Source organism: Hyperolius riggenbachi, chromosome 4, assembly GCF_040937935.1.
Source record: "Hyperolius riggenbachi isolate aHypRig1 chromosome 4, aHypRig1.pri, whole genome shotgun sequence".
NCBI classification, from domain to species: domain Eukaryota; kingdom Metazoa; phylum Chordata; class Amphibia; order Anura; family Hyperoliidae; genus Hyperolius; species Hyperolius riggenbachi.
In genome coordinates this window covers 182,951,097-182,964,474 of record NC_090649.1, presented here as the reverse complement: position 1 = coordinate 182,964,474, position 13,378 = coordinate 182,951,097, and the positions used below count along the sequence as shown (strand labels likewise).

General features: G+C 45.4%; 1 protein-coding gene across 2 annotated transcripts in view; it reads left to right on the top strand.

Annotated features, from left to right (window-relative positions):
* Positions 1-436: 436 nt before the first annotated feature.
* ZMAT3 (zinc finger matrin-type 3) overlaps positions 437-13,378 on the top strand; it is a 66,635-nt gene continuing 53,693 nt past the window's right edge. For both annotated transcript variants that reach the window (XM_068281055.1, XM_068281056.1), the window contains exon 1: positions 437-646. The gene's annotated coding sequence lies outside the window, so the exon portion shown is untranslated. The remainder of the gene's footprint in view (positions 647-13,378) is intronic.

The following is a 13,378-nucleotide window of genomic DNA, read 5'->3' as shown; positions in this document are numbered from 1 at the left end:
ATTCTGACAAGGATGCATTTATTTATACTGAAAGATATAAAACTTTGCAACTGTTGCAAAATCTTTCACTACACCGCCTGTGGTGAGATTAGCCTTTCAGCTTTGGCTATAATGCATTTATTAAACTACTTAATGAATTTGAAAGGACGAGTTATTTCTATAAACGACATCCTATGGAACTTATATATAGTGGTATTTGTCTATAGACACAGTTCACTACGTAAAGCCTATCTGACTGCGATCTTAGATGCTTTGCATACATTTTACTAGATGAGAGCATCTCTCCGTGAACCTGATAGCAAGCGGCAGCAGCAACAGATCACCTGTCTGATCTCTGCACTGCATGACAGGATGCTACAGGCACAGTGAAGTCAGTTGCAGCCGAGCAAGACTTATGTGGCAGGCAGCCAATGGGAGGGCTGGAAGCCCCGGAAGTTTACACACAGCCAGGGAGGAGGAAGGGACTCTGCGGCTTCTGCCTGGATCTACACTAGAGCAGCTGCAGAAGAGGAAAGCAGCCGGATAAATTCTAGGCCTGTGACAGCCTGATCCAAAGGATGATCCCGCATCTGTGTCTGTTCTGCCTTCAGTCAGAAGGGAAGCCTCTCTGAGAGGGAATAGTCCAGGCTGATCCTTGCAGCAGTGTGTGAGTATCCACATCCCCTTCATGCCCATCACTGGCCTGCCATAGCTTGCATTAGTCCTGATCTTAGCTAGATTCCAGTTGCACATCATTTGTCTGATCCCAGCAGCCAGCCATCGTCTGTCACGACTGGATCCTGAATGCAGCTGCTGATCTCACACTGCCAATAGTATCACCTACAGTGTATAGAACATGGAGTAGTGCTTACAGAATGGGTAGCTTCTTTTCAGTATAAACAGCATATATTTGAATGTTTACACTTTTGCAGATGCATTCTAGGAAGTTGTCTTAAACACTCCCAGAAGTGATGCTGCTTTTTTCCCATTCATTTTATATTCATGTAATAAACAGTATGCTTATAACCCATAAATTTGCAGTTGTAACATAACTACCTAGAATAATAGAATATTTGTGTCAAGAAATCCTTGCATCATCAATGTCTGACATGAGAATATGTGACATGGAATGATCAGATTGTGTGCTGACCTATGTTACTGCACTGAGTTTTTGATGGCTACAGCTACAAGCTGTTGAGCTTGGTATTCCAGACCTTTGATGGAATGTACGCTTCCTCTACATCCCCCACATACAGAACATGCAGTTTGTTTGTTTTTTTAACTACATTGTAGTGTATGGCAAAAGGATTGTGTCATCTGCTGCTTTATTTGTTGTTTAGCACAATGCTATATAAAGTCACTGGATAAACCAATCGGTTTTCATATTGATGTTAAAGGGTTATTTACCATGGCAAGAATTACTGATATGTGTCTGAGTTCCCAGGACTTCACGTCTGCCATGGCCATTAAGAGGAATCCCAATCATCCGATTTAATTTTTAATACATTTTTTTTCTTTTATGTTATGGAGAGTGTAGCTGAAAATAGGTGTAGCTCTGTAGATAAAATTAACTTTGGGACAAAAAAATGTATACTGTATATAACATTAGAGATGTAAATAGAAATTGAGCTGCTCTACTAATTTTTATGCTCTGGAATTATTGTGCACTGAACCATATCTTTGCAAAAAGATAATCTGATTTGGAAGGCATAAGGTACGTACACACACCTGCTGAAACTGCTGATAATGACTGCTTCAGCTGACGATCGTTCATTCGCCTAGGCCCTAGTGTGTGTACAACAGACAACCTACGTTGCTGAAGCAAGAGGTATTTGAAGGCTGCCATATTTATTTCCTGTTAAGCAATACTAGTTGCCTGGCTGTTGTGCTGATCCTCTGCCTCTAATACTTTAAGCCATAGACCCTGAAAAAGCATGCAGCAGATCAGGGGTTTCTGACATTATTGTCAGATCTGACAAGATTAACTGCATGCTTGTTTCTGGTGGGATTCAGACACCATTGCAGCCAAAAAGATCAGCAGGGCTGCCAGGCAACTGGTATTGCTTAAAAGGAGATAAATATGACAGCCTCTATATCCCTCTCATTACAGTTGTTCTTTAAAGGGAACCTAAACTGAACGTAAAAAAAATAGTTTAACTTTCCTGGGGCTTCTACGGCCCCCTGCAGCCGCCCTGTGCCCGCACTGTCACAGAACGATCCTCTGATCCCCTGCAGCAACTCCGTTTCATTTTCGGCAACTCAGCCAAGTGGATGGCCACTGCGCCTGCGCAGTCATGGCTTAACTCGTACTCCATCACACTTCCGCCGCCGGAAGCATCCTGCGCATGCCCAGTACGTGATAATCTCGCACTGGGCATCCGCAGGATGCTCCTAGTGATGGGAGCGTGATAGAGGACGCGCCAGCCAGGTAGGTGCAGTGGGCAAATTGGCTGAGTCACTGAAAACAAAGCTGCGCGGGACCAGGGGATCGTTAGATGATGGCTGCAGGGGGACAGTAGAAGCCCTGGATAAATTACACTTTTATTTTCGTTCAGTTTAGGTTCACTTTAAGGATCCGACATGTTGTCTCCTTAAAGGAGTTATCAGGCAAAAAAAAAAAAAAAGTTTCACTTACCTGGGGCTTCTACCAGCCCCATGCAGCCATCCTGTGCCCTCGTAGTCACTCACTGCTGCTCCAGTCCCCCGCCACCAGCTAGTTTTCTTTTTGCCGACCTCGGGGTCGGCAGGCCGCATTGCGTACATTTTTAAGCATTCCCGCTGGTGCAGGATCATTAACACATACTTTTTTACGCGTTAGTGTTTTTTTACGCATTGAACTACCGACGCATAAAAATGTATGTGTTAATGTTACTGCACCAGCGGGAATGCGTAAAAATGTACGCAATGCAGCCCACCGACCCCGAGGTTGGCAAAAACACAAAACTAGCTGGCGGTGGGGGACTGGAGCAGCAGCGAGTGACTACGAGGGCACAGGATGGCTGCATGGGGCTGGTAGAAGCCCCAAGTAAGTGAAACTTTTTTTTTTTTTTTTTTGCCTGATAATTCCTTTAAAAACCTCCCTAGTGGTATTGACAGATTATCCGTCCATACAAAACATGCTGTGAGCAGTATAAACGTACATACACATCAATACTCTCCTGCACAGTATACTAAACCCTTGCTTGACACATTTTGGCAAGTTACAGGAAAAAAAAGTTAGACAAATTAATTTTATCACTTTTTGCACAGAAATCCTGGGGAAATTGAACGCCAGGGAGGTTAATGACGCCCAAGCGTTCTCCTGAGCCCGTGGGAAGCCTTTCTGCTATGCATCACTCGTCGTCCCTTCATAGCAACAGGACGCATCACTAACCTGAAGGCTAGCAATGCCTTTGTACAGCATCAGTCTCCAAAATGATGCCTAAGGAATCGTTTCCTGGTTTCTGCCAGGCAACAATTATCACATGTGTGTACTTAGGGTTAAGGGTGCATACACACGTAAAATTTTGATTGGCCAATTTAACCAATCCAAGTAGCATGAGGGTCAATAAATGTTTAGAACATATTGTGTGGGTAAGCTCTCATACTACATAGAGGTGATAATATTGGCCAGTGATTGACTAATTGAAAATTGGATGTGTGTACCACACTTTAGATTCTTACAAATGTGCAATGGTTGTCCCTCGGGTTTCAATTTGGGCCCAAGTGCAAAACAGAAGCTTTGCTAGCCAAAAGGCTAGTGATGCATCCTATTGCTCTATGGAAAGGGGAGTAAGGAGGGTGATGTGACATAAGACGGAATGGGAGGCGTAAGGATGATAACAATGTCCTCAGCCTGCACTCTGACAAGATGATCTGGCATTACAGATATCTCACCAGTGCACGGGGCGCCCTAGATACTTGGCAGATTTGGCCCGATTGGCCAACTTGACTCAAAACATCCAGCATGTATACAAAGTCTTATTGTTGATGACCTAACAGCTTGATTAATTCAGGGCTGTGGAGTCGGAGTTGGAGTCGAGGAGTCGGAGCAATTTTGGCTAGCTGGAGTCGGTGGTTTCATACACTGAGGAGTCGGGAGTCAGGTAATTTTTGTACCAAATCCACATGCCTGGTAAGTATTAGACTAAGGAGTCGGAGTCGAGGAATCGGAGCCATTTTGGCTACCTGGAGTCGGAGTCAGAGTCGTGGTTTCATAAACTGAGGAGTCGGAGCTGGAGTCAGATGATTTGTGTACCGACTCCACAGCCCTGGATTAATTCGTCATCTGTCAAGTAAGTAGTTGTAGTTTTCTGAATCAGATTAGCCCTTTGCAATGATTTGATTCATTTCCCCTTAAAGGGAACCTAAAGCGAGGGGAATATAGACGCTGCCATATTTATTTCCTTTTGAACCATGCATATTGCCTGACTGCCCTGCTTTTCCTCTGCCTTTGAAGTGTACCCGAGCCAAAGCTTGGGTACAAAATGAGATACTTACCTTAAGAGAGGGAAGCCTTAGGATCGTATTGAGGCTTCCCTCACTGCTTTGATGTCCCTTGTCGCTGAGTGTGCCCTCCCCTCTCCCCCCAAAAATTAGTGACAAGGCATTGTTGCTAATCATATCGGGGCCAGCCATGCAGTAGCCGCGTGAGCATGCGCAGTGAGCCAGAGACTATGTGCTACTGCGCATGCACAGAAGGACTCGCGTGGCTACTGCATGGCCACGATGCAGCAAAAGGAGCTGTGCGGCCCTGATGTGGAGGCGGGCTTGGCTCAGCAACGGGGGGCTTCGGACCGGATCCCGAGATTTCCCTCTCTTCAGGGTAATGTCTTATTTTGAACCTGAGCTTCGGCTCGGAATTACTTTAATACTTTTAGCCATAGACCCTGAACAAGCATGCAGATCAGGTGCTCGGACTGGATTAGCCACATGCTTGTTTCAGGTGTGTGATTCAGACACTATTACAGCAAAAGAGATCAGCAGGGTGGCCAGGCAACTGGTATTGTTTAACTACTTCACCCCAAAGCGGTTTTTACCTTAACGGACAAGAGCGATTTTCACCTTTCAGTGCTCATCCCTTCCAGCACAGAAATCTGAACTGGACAGCCCTGTCTCCTGAGGAAGGTAAGTGGGCTAGTGAACTGCTACAGGGGTCTTAAAAGTCCCCAGAATTATCAGAATTGCTAACATCACAGTAAGAGGTATTTGTCCCTATTTTCAAAGACCAAAAATGAATGGACAAAGAAAAGTCTTCTTTAAAATGCTTATTGTCTGGATTGTGCCAATAAGGTAAGTAAAACTCAAAGTGCCTTCATGGTACCCTGGCTTCCATAGGGCTGTGCTTCATAAAGTCACCTTTTTAATATTTCAAGCATTTGATCACATATCACATGCAAAAATTATTTAAATAAATAGGATCAACCCTTCTCATGACTAGATGGTTGAAATAAACACATTTTCTTACTCTTCACTGATGATATTTTACTATACACACACCAAAACACGGGGCATCAGCAAAAAGACAGGAGAATTACAAGTGTGCAAGTTTAGGTAAATTTTGGTCATTTTCGAATTAAAGTGAATCTGAAGCAGGTTAGAAAAAAGGTTAGGTACTTAAAGGGATACTGTAGGGGGGTCAGGGGAAAATGTGTTGAACTTACCCGGGGCTTCTAACGGTCCCCCGCAGACATCCTGTGTTGGCGCAGCCACTCACCGATGCTCCGGCCCCGCCTCCGGTTCACTTCTGGAATTTCAGACTTTAAAGTCTGAAAACCACTGCGCCTGCGTTGCCGTGTCCTCGATCCCGCTGATGTCATCAAGAGCGCACAGCGCAGGCCCAGTATGGTCTGTGTCTGCGCAGTACACTCCTGGTGACATCAGCGGGAGCGAGGACACGGGCGTGCAGGCGCAGTGGTTTTCTGACTTTAAAGTCAGAAATTCCAGAAGTGAACTGGAGGCGGGGCCGGAGCATCGGTGAGTGGCTGCGCCAACACAGGATGTCTGCGGGGGACCATTAGAAGCCCCGGGTAAGTTCAGCTCATTTTCCCCCGACCCCCCCTACAGTATCCCTTTAAAGAACTTCCGAGGTGAAAGATGTAATCTATTTTTTACTCACCTGGGGCTTCTTCCAGCCCCTTACTGCCATCTCAGTCCCTCGCTGCAGCCCCGGGTCCTCGGTGTCCGCTGGCCGGCCATAATGATCGCTACCCACCCACGGGGTTGGCTCTTCTGTGTCTGTGCGGGCACTCGTGCCGTTGCGGCCACGTCATATGTCGCTTACTGCATCTGCGCAGTAGTTGCACCAGCAGGTCACGATCATTGCGGGCCTCCAGCGGGGACATGGAGAAGGACCGGGGCTGCAGCGAGGGACTGAGACGGCTGGAAGAAGGCCCAGGTGCGTAAAAATAGATTAGCTATTTCGCATCGGAATCGTCCTTTAACTATGTAGAGGGAAGGCTCGGAATACCATAGAGCCTTCCTGGTCTTCGCTCCGTCCTGTTGTTCCACTGCTGTATTGCGTTGAAGTTATCCAGCTTGCAGGTGCAACACCTCTTCAGCACTCCACGTGCAGGCTCACGCATGCGCGGTACAGATTCACCCGTCTTCTAAAGCACCCAGGGATGCAAGTACTTCTGAAGCCTGCTGAGGAATAACGAAGGAGTGTAAATTCAACAGGGGACAGTGCTGGAACAAGGGGACGGAGCTAATTGTTAGGACCTTTTCCCCTGGGCATGTGCAGTTGCCTTCTTGCAGACTCATACATACCGCAGACTGTTCTAAGCCAAAGAAACCGGTCAGGGATGTCCAGGATGAGAATCTAGAATGTGTACGGGTGTCCCTTGAGGTCTGCCAAGGTCGCTTAATGATCCAGTGTGCTGGATTTTTAGGCACACTCCTTACCCCGCCATCATGCACTGCGCATCATCCCGCTTCCCCATAGCAACAGATGCATCACTCACCTATAGCTAAGTGAGACATCTGTACATCGCCCTGCATTTCCATAGCAACAGATGCATGACTCGCCTACAGGCCCGGGACAAGGTTCTCTAGACGCACCACCACCACCCTAACCCACTTTAAAGATTCCATGCTGGATGAGAACCAACTCTGTTTGCTGACAGTTGCATATATACAGTATTTACTATGCATAAAGGAAGGAAAAACAATTTACCATCACCCCAGTATAATTAGTATGTCAAGCACCTGATTCTGGTGCATCTCGACCTGGTATACTCTGAAGGAGTGCAACAGGCAAAGTTTACAACAGCACCCCCGAGGGGGCCCAACTTTATCCCTCACTGTTCTCAGCCACACTGTGCCCCTGAGTGTATACCGCTGCAAGTATAGTGCATAGTGGGCAAAGTTTCCAGCACTTATTAAACTTCAAAGCCCCCCCCCCCTGACCTTCTCCTTTCCCCGTCGCAACCACACTGTGCCCGGTGTTTGTGACCCGCCTCCTGTCGCTGTTGTAAGTATAAAGCGCAGCAACGAAGATTACAGCCTCCACCTAGAGCCTGTACACACTGCTGTGCTTTTAAAATCGTATGCGGTTTTTAATCGCAAGGTCTTTTGAAATATCATGAAAATCGTGAAGACCTTTAAACACTAGTGCAATGCGATTTTTCTATTTTCATGAAGGTTTTGCTATAAAAAAATTTGCATACGTTTTTAAAATGCAGCGCAATTGCAGCAGTGTTTACAGGGCCCTACTTTGCTCCTCGGGGGATCCAAGCGCTAGAGCTCCAGTTGCTTGTCTCCTCTGTAATGTCACCGCTCGCTCTACTTCCGGAAGTAGGGGGCTGTAATCTTTGCCTGATGTGCTCTATACTTACAGCGGCGGCAGAGGGCAGGGCACAAACACCAGGGCACAGTGTGGTTGAGAAGAAGAAAGGAGAAAGTCAGGCACTCTACCTCTGCCCTGGCAGCCATGCGCCAAGAGGCATGGAGCCTATCCAGCCTCTGCCTCGGCTCGGCCCTGTTTGTCTATAGCTAATTGAGACATCTGTGCATCGCTCGGCCCCAATCTGTTGGCTGGGTCCCGATCTTTGCATGTGAAAAGCATTCTGTTTGTGTACACACTTGTGGCTTCTTGTGCAGAGTCTGTGTTTTTTCTGGGATTCTCTCGCCTTTCTTTTGCCTTGAATGGCTTTACCCATCTGGGAACAGTTATTATCAGGGCTGTAGAGTCGGTACAAAAATCTTCCGACTCCGACTCCTCTGATTCTGAATCCACGACTCCGACTCCAACTCTGACTCCGGGTACCAAAAATTGCTCAGACTCCGACTCCTCGACTCCGACTCCTTAGTCTAATACTGAACAGGGCTGTGGATTTTGTACAAAAATCATGTGACTCCCACTCCCGACTCCGACTCCTCAGTTTCTGAAACCACGACTCCGACTCCGGGTGCCCAAAATTGCTCCGACTCCTCGACTGCAACTCCGACTCCACAGCCCTGGTTATTATTGATGGTTCCACTTTTGCATTTTTTTTTGTATTTGATAAAGCGTTGGTAGAAGCCCAAAACAGACTACTGAATTGTCAAAATATATTGGAACATATATTGTTGTTTTTTTCTTACTTCTGGAGTATACCTCTTTATGAAGAGTTAAATTACAGACTTTTTTTTACCAAAAGCATTGGAGTTTTTGTTTACTGATTGGATAACCTGGTTGACTTTTGTATTTCCCATACATTTTTTGGCAGGTGTCTGACTTCAAACTGGAAAAATTTGCAAAACAAAACTGTGTTATCTTTCCCCTTGACAACCAATTAACATTAATTAGAAGCCGTCTAGCTTTTTGTTGCCCTTGGTCACAAAACAAAGAGGAAACAGGGTTGTTTATAATAAGGAGGAGAGGGCAGGGCTGCCTGAGGCCTGGGAAGACGACCGCTGTTCTTCAGGAAATTAACACTCAGGTGACCAGCTCAAACAAAAATCTAAAACAGGGATGAGCAGAAAACTGTTAAATACAAATTCTTAAAATGCCTGTAGGATCAGGCAAACCCCCTGTTATCAGTCACTCATCTAGTCCTTTGTCACACGTTCAAATGCCCAACTATCATCCAACAGACCAAGTTTGGATGATAGTTGGGCGGGGAAGTTGCACTTATGTACCAGCCTTTAGAGGCAGTTTAACATATGCAAATACATCCATTGGCACACCTATCCTTTGCCAGGTTTGCCCATTCCTCTTTGCAGCACCTCTCAAGCTCCATCAGGTTGGATGGGAAGCATCGGTGCACAGTCATTTAACCTCCCTGGCAGTATTGACGGTTATGCACGTCAATACAAAACACGCTGCAAACGGTATTGACATGCATACACGTTAATACTCTCCTGCACTGTATACTAGACCCTTGCTTGACACATTTTGGCAAGTTATAGGAAAAGAAAGGTTATGAAAATTAATAGGATCACTTTTTGCGCAGAAATATGGGGAAATTGAACGCTAGGGGAGGTTAAAGATCTCTCCAGAGATGTTCAATCAGATTCAAGTCTGGACACTCACAGAGTTGTCCTGAAGCCACTTCTTTGATATCTTGGCTGTGTGCTTATAGTCATTGTCCTGCTGAAAGATTAACCGTCGCCCCAGTCTGAGTTCAAGAGTGCTCTGGATTGGGTTTTCCAGCATGTACATTACTGCAGTCATCTTTCCCTTTATGCTTTCTAGTCTCCCTGTTCCTGCTGCTGAAAAACATCCACACAGCATGATGCTGCCCCCACTATGCTTCATTGTAGAGATGGTATTGGCCTGGTGATGAGCAGTGCCTGGTTTCCTCCAAACGTGAAGCCTGGCATTCATAGCAAAGAGTTCAATCTTTGTCTCATCAGACCAGAGAATTTTGTTTCTCATGGTCTGAGAGTCCTTCAGGTGCCTTTTGGCAAACCCCAGGCAGGCTGCCATGTGCCTTTTACTAAGGAGTGGCTTCTCTCTGGCCACTCTACCATACAGGCCTGATAGGTGGATTTCTGCAGAGATGGTTGTCCTTCTGTAAGGTCTCCTCTCTCCACAGAAGACCACTGGAGCTCTGACAGAGTGACCATGGGGTTTTTGGTTACCTCCCTGACTAAGGCCCTTCTCCCCATTTGCTCAGTTTAGGTGGCTGACGAGCACTAGAAGGCGTCCTGGGGGTTCTGAACTTCTTCCACTTGCGGATGATAGAGACCACTAAGTTAATTTGGACCTTTAAAGCAGCAGACGTTTTTCTGTAGCCTTCCCCAAATTTGTGCCTAGAGACAATCCTGTCTCAAAGGTCTACAGACAATTCCTTTGACTTTTTGTGCTCTGACATGAACTGTCAACTGTGGGAGTCGGGACCTTAATATAGACAGGCTTGTACCTTTCCAAATCATGCCCAATCAACTGAATTTTCCACAGGTGGACTCCAATTAAGCTGCAGAAACATCTCAAGGATGATCAGGGGAAACAGGATGCACCTGAGCTCAATTTTGAGCTTTATGGAAAAGGCTGTGAATACTTATGCACTTGTGCTTTCTTGTACTGGTTAGAGGCACCACCTTTGACATTGGAGACCAGGGTTGGAGCCTGGCTAGGATTAGTACCTATTCAGTAAGGAGTTCAAGGCAAGACTCCCTAACACTGCAGGGACGCCTCTTGAGCGCGTTCCAGTGGCTGCAGCTCTTGAGAGCTTTTAGTCCGAGAAGCGAAGGAGAAAATCGCTATACAAATGTTCAGATTATTATTATTATGTGGTGATGGTCACCGGTATGTTTGAGCACTGGGTAACTACAGTACACTCAGATTGTCTAATAACCCAATCTGCCGTACTACTGCAAGCGATGAGGTGTTTCTTTCTACTGTACCTTCCGGACTTCCGGAAGACAACCAGAAGACACCCACAGCTGTTGGCGATGCGAAAACCCAGATGCAGAAAGCATCCTGCTAGTGGAAACGGGCCCTAAACTCAGTGTTCTATTTTATGCAAGGCAGTCATTTGTCTCTAGCAATAATATATAACCTATATTTCATTTCAGGATAAACTGGTACTTGTGGTCTCACAGTAAAGCTTGAGGCAGTTGTGATATATTGGTATCTGTAGTTCCACAATAAAGCATAGGGATTCAGCTGCTTGGTTGGTCTCACACATGAGTATCCACATAGTGCTGCACATGTGTTGTAAAGAGGCCCACAGCGGGCTGGAATCCAACCTGCAATACCTGAAGAAACCCTTTGCATTCACAGATTCATGTGGCAGGTGGCCTTGCACCTCAAAGAGAAACTCCGACCAAGAATTGAACTTTATCCCAATCAGTAGCTAATACCCCCTTTTACATGAGAAATCTATTCCTTTTCACAAACAGACCATCAGGGGGCGCTGTATGGCTGATATTGTGGTGAAACCCCTCCCACAAGAAACAAGAAAAGTATGTACTTTGGCATTGTGGGAAATAGCTGTTTATAGCTGTTTCCAACTGCCAAAAAAACATGCAGCAGCTACATCACCTGCCAACAGTAAAAATGTCACCATGTAATAAATGTCAGAATGTAAATCAGGGATTTAAAAGATTTTACAATGGGCAAACACTGACTAAATCATTTATACATAATTATTGTAAAAGTGAAGCACTTTTTTTTTATTACATTATTTTCACTGGAGTTCCTCTTTAACTCTGTTACTATGGTGATGATGGACTTTGCAAATGCTGTCACATATCTAGGACGGCGTAATTATGTATAGAGAGATTCTGACAGGAGAAAAACCACGGATACACCGAATTGTTATTCCAAAATCTCTGTGTAACCCAGATAAGAGTGTCTAATGTGACATCAGTGTGCTCATTTCACTTCCTGATACTCATCTGATACTTATCTGATACCTTGTATCACTTCTGTGTGAGGATGGATGTTATGGGGGGATGGTGGATATCTTTACCTCACCTCCTCTATACTATGATAGCGGTGATATTTAACCTTATACCTCTTCACACAAAAAGTTTTAGTTTACCTTCACAAAAGGTTTTAGTTTATGAGTACAATAAAGTTAACGTTCTATTGCTAGGGGCAATAACTGTTTTTCCAGCTGTGTTGTTGTTTGTATAATTCTTTAAATAATTCCCAAGAGGTTTTTTTTTAATCTAATTCTAGCTTAGGCTTTGTGAAGGAGCAGGAGAGGGGGAGGAGCTGAGAGCAGGTGCAGCGGTTCCTGGTGTTGCTTATCTGAGGAGATACATCATTGGATTTTATAACCTGTCCAAATGAGTTTGCCTCCTGAGAGGAATTAGCTGCTAGTCAGTGTTTGCACTTTCACCAGTATTTCTGGAATATTTGATCACTTTATGAATCTGCCTGTTGACAGGTTTTTCACTGAAACTGTGATTGAGCACACCTGAAATTTTAATCAATGGGGCCCTCTGCCCCATTGAGGTGCAGTAGGGAATCAATGGCCGCATAGCTTTGCACAGCATCTGTCAGTAAAAGGTTAGTAAGTGTGGTGGTCTTCATCAAATTTCTGTTGTATATTGATGTGAGGTGGTAAAATTCTACCCCCCCAAACAAATAATTAAATATTTGTCAGATCATGCTGCTATCAGTTAGTGGATGGCCAACTATGGCCCTTAATCCTTTCCAAACCATTTTATCGATCACCCACGTCCCCCAGCACTTATTTTATTTTTCCCGCAGTGCGGGGAGGACGTGGATGATGGATGTATGCTGCCGCCGTGGGTGGCGCCAGGTGACATGCTGTAGCTCTGCCCCTATTACATGCGCGCCAGTGTACTTGCATAATAGCGAGGGGCTGATGCCATGCTGGTCTAGATCCAGCAACAGTACCCCTAGTTTCTATCCCAGATGCGCCCACGCAATATTTGAATGACGTGCAGTGGTGAAGGATGAGGCCTTGCAACAATGCACCAATAGTAAGGAAAAGGTGCACAAGACCACTTCACTCGGTCTCTCCGGAGTGCTCAAAGCCCAAAAAGCAGTTCCACCAAGCCAGACACTGTGTAGATAGAAGCTGCTGGGCACATCCAGTTAAAAGGACCTTTATTGTAAACAGGAGGAAGCACTCATTTGCAGAGTGCGAAACAGCTGTCGACTATCTTTTCATGCTAGTCCCTCTCTCTCCTGGCACACTTTTGCTGTTGATGTTATGCACTTTTTTAAAACTGTTTACAATAAAGGTCCTTTTAACTGGATGTGCCCAGCCGCTTCTATCTACACAGTGTCTGCCTTGCAACAATGCATGCCAATACCGGACATAGTCCAACATAGGATTGGAAAGGGTTAAGTCACGCATAAAAAACACTCAACTGGCAGCAAAATCATTTGGTAGTACCAAATAAAAAAAAATCTGCTCAAAAATTGTACTGACTTTTGGTTATGACCGTTAAAACAAACCTGTGAGGTTACCATAAAATCAGTTTACATACTTACCTCGGGAGGGTTTCTTCA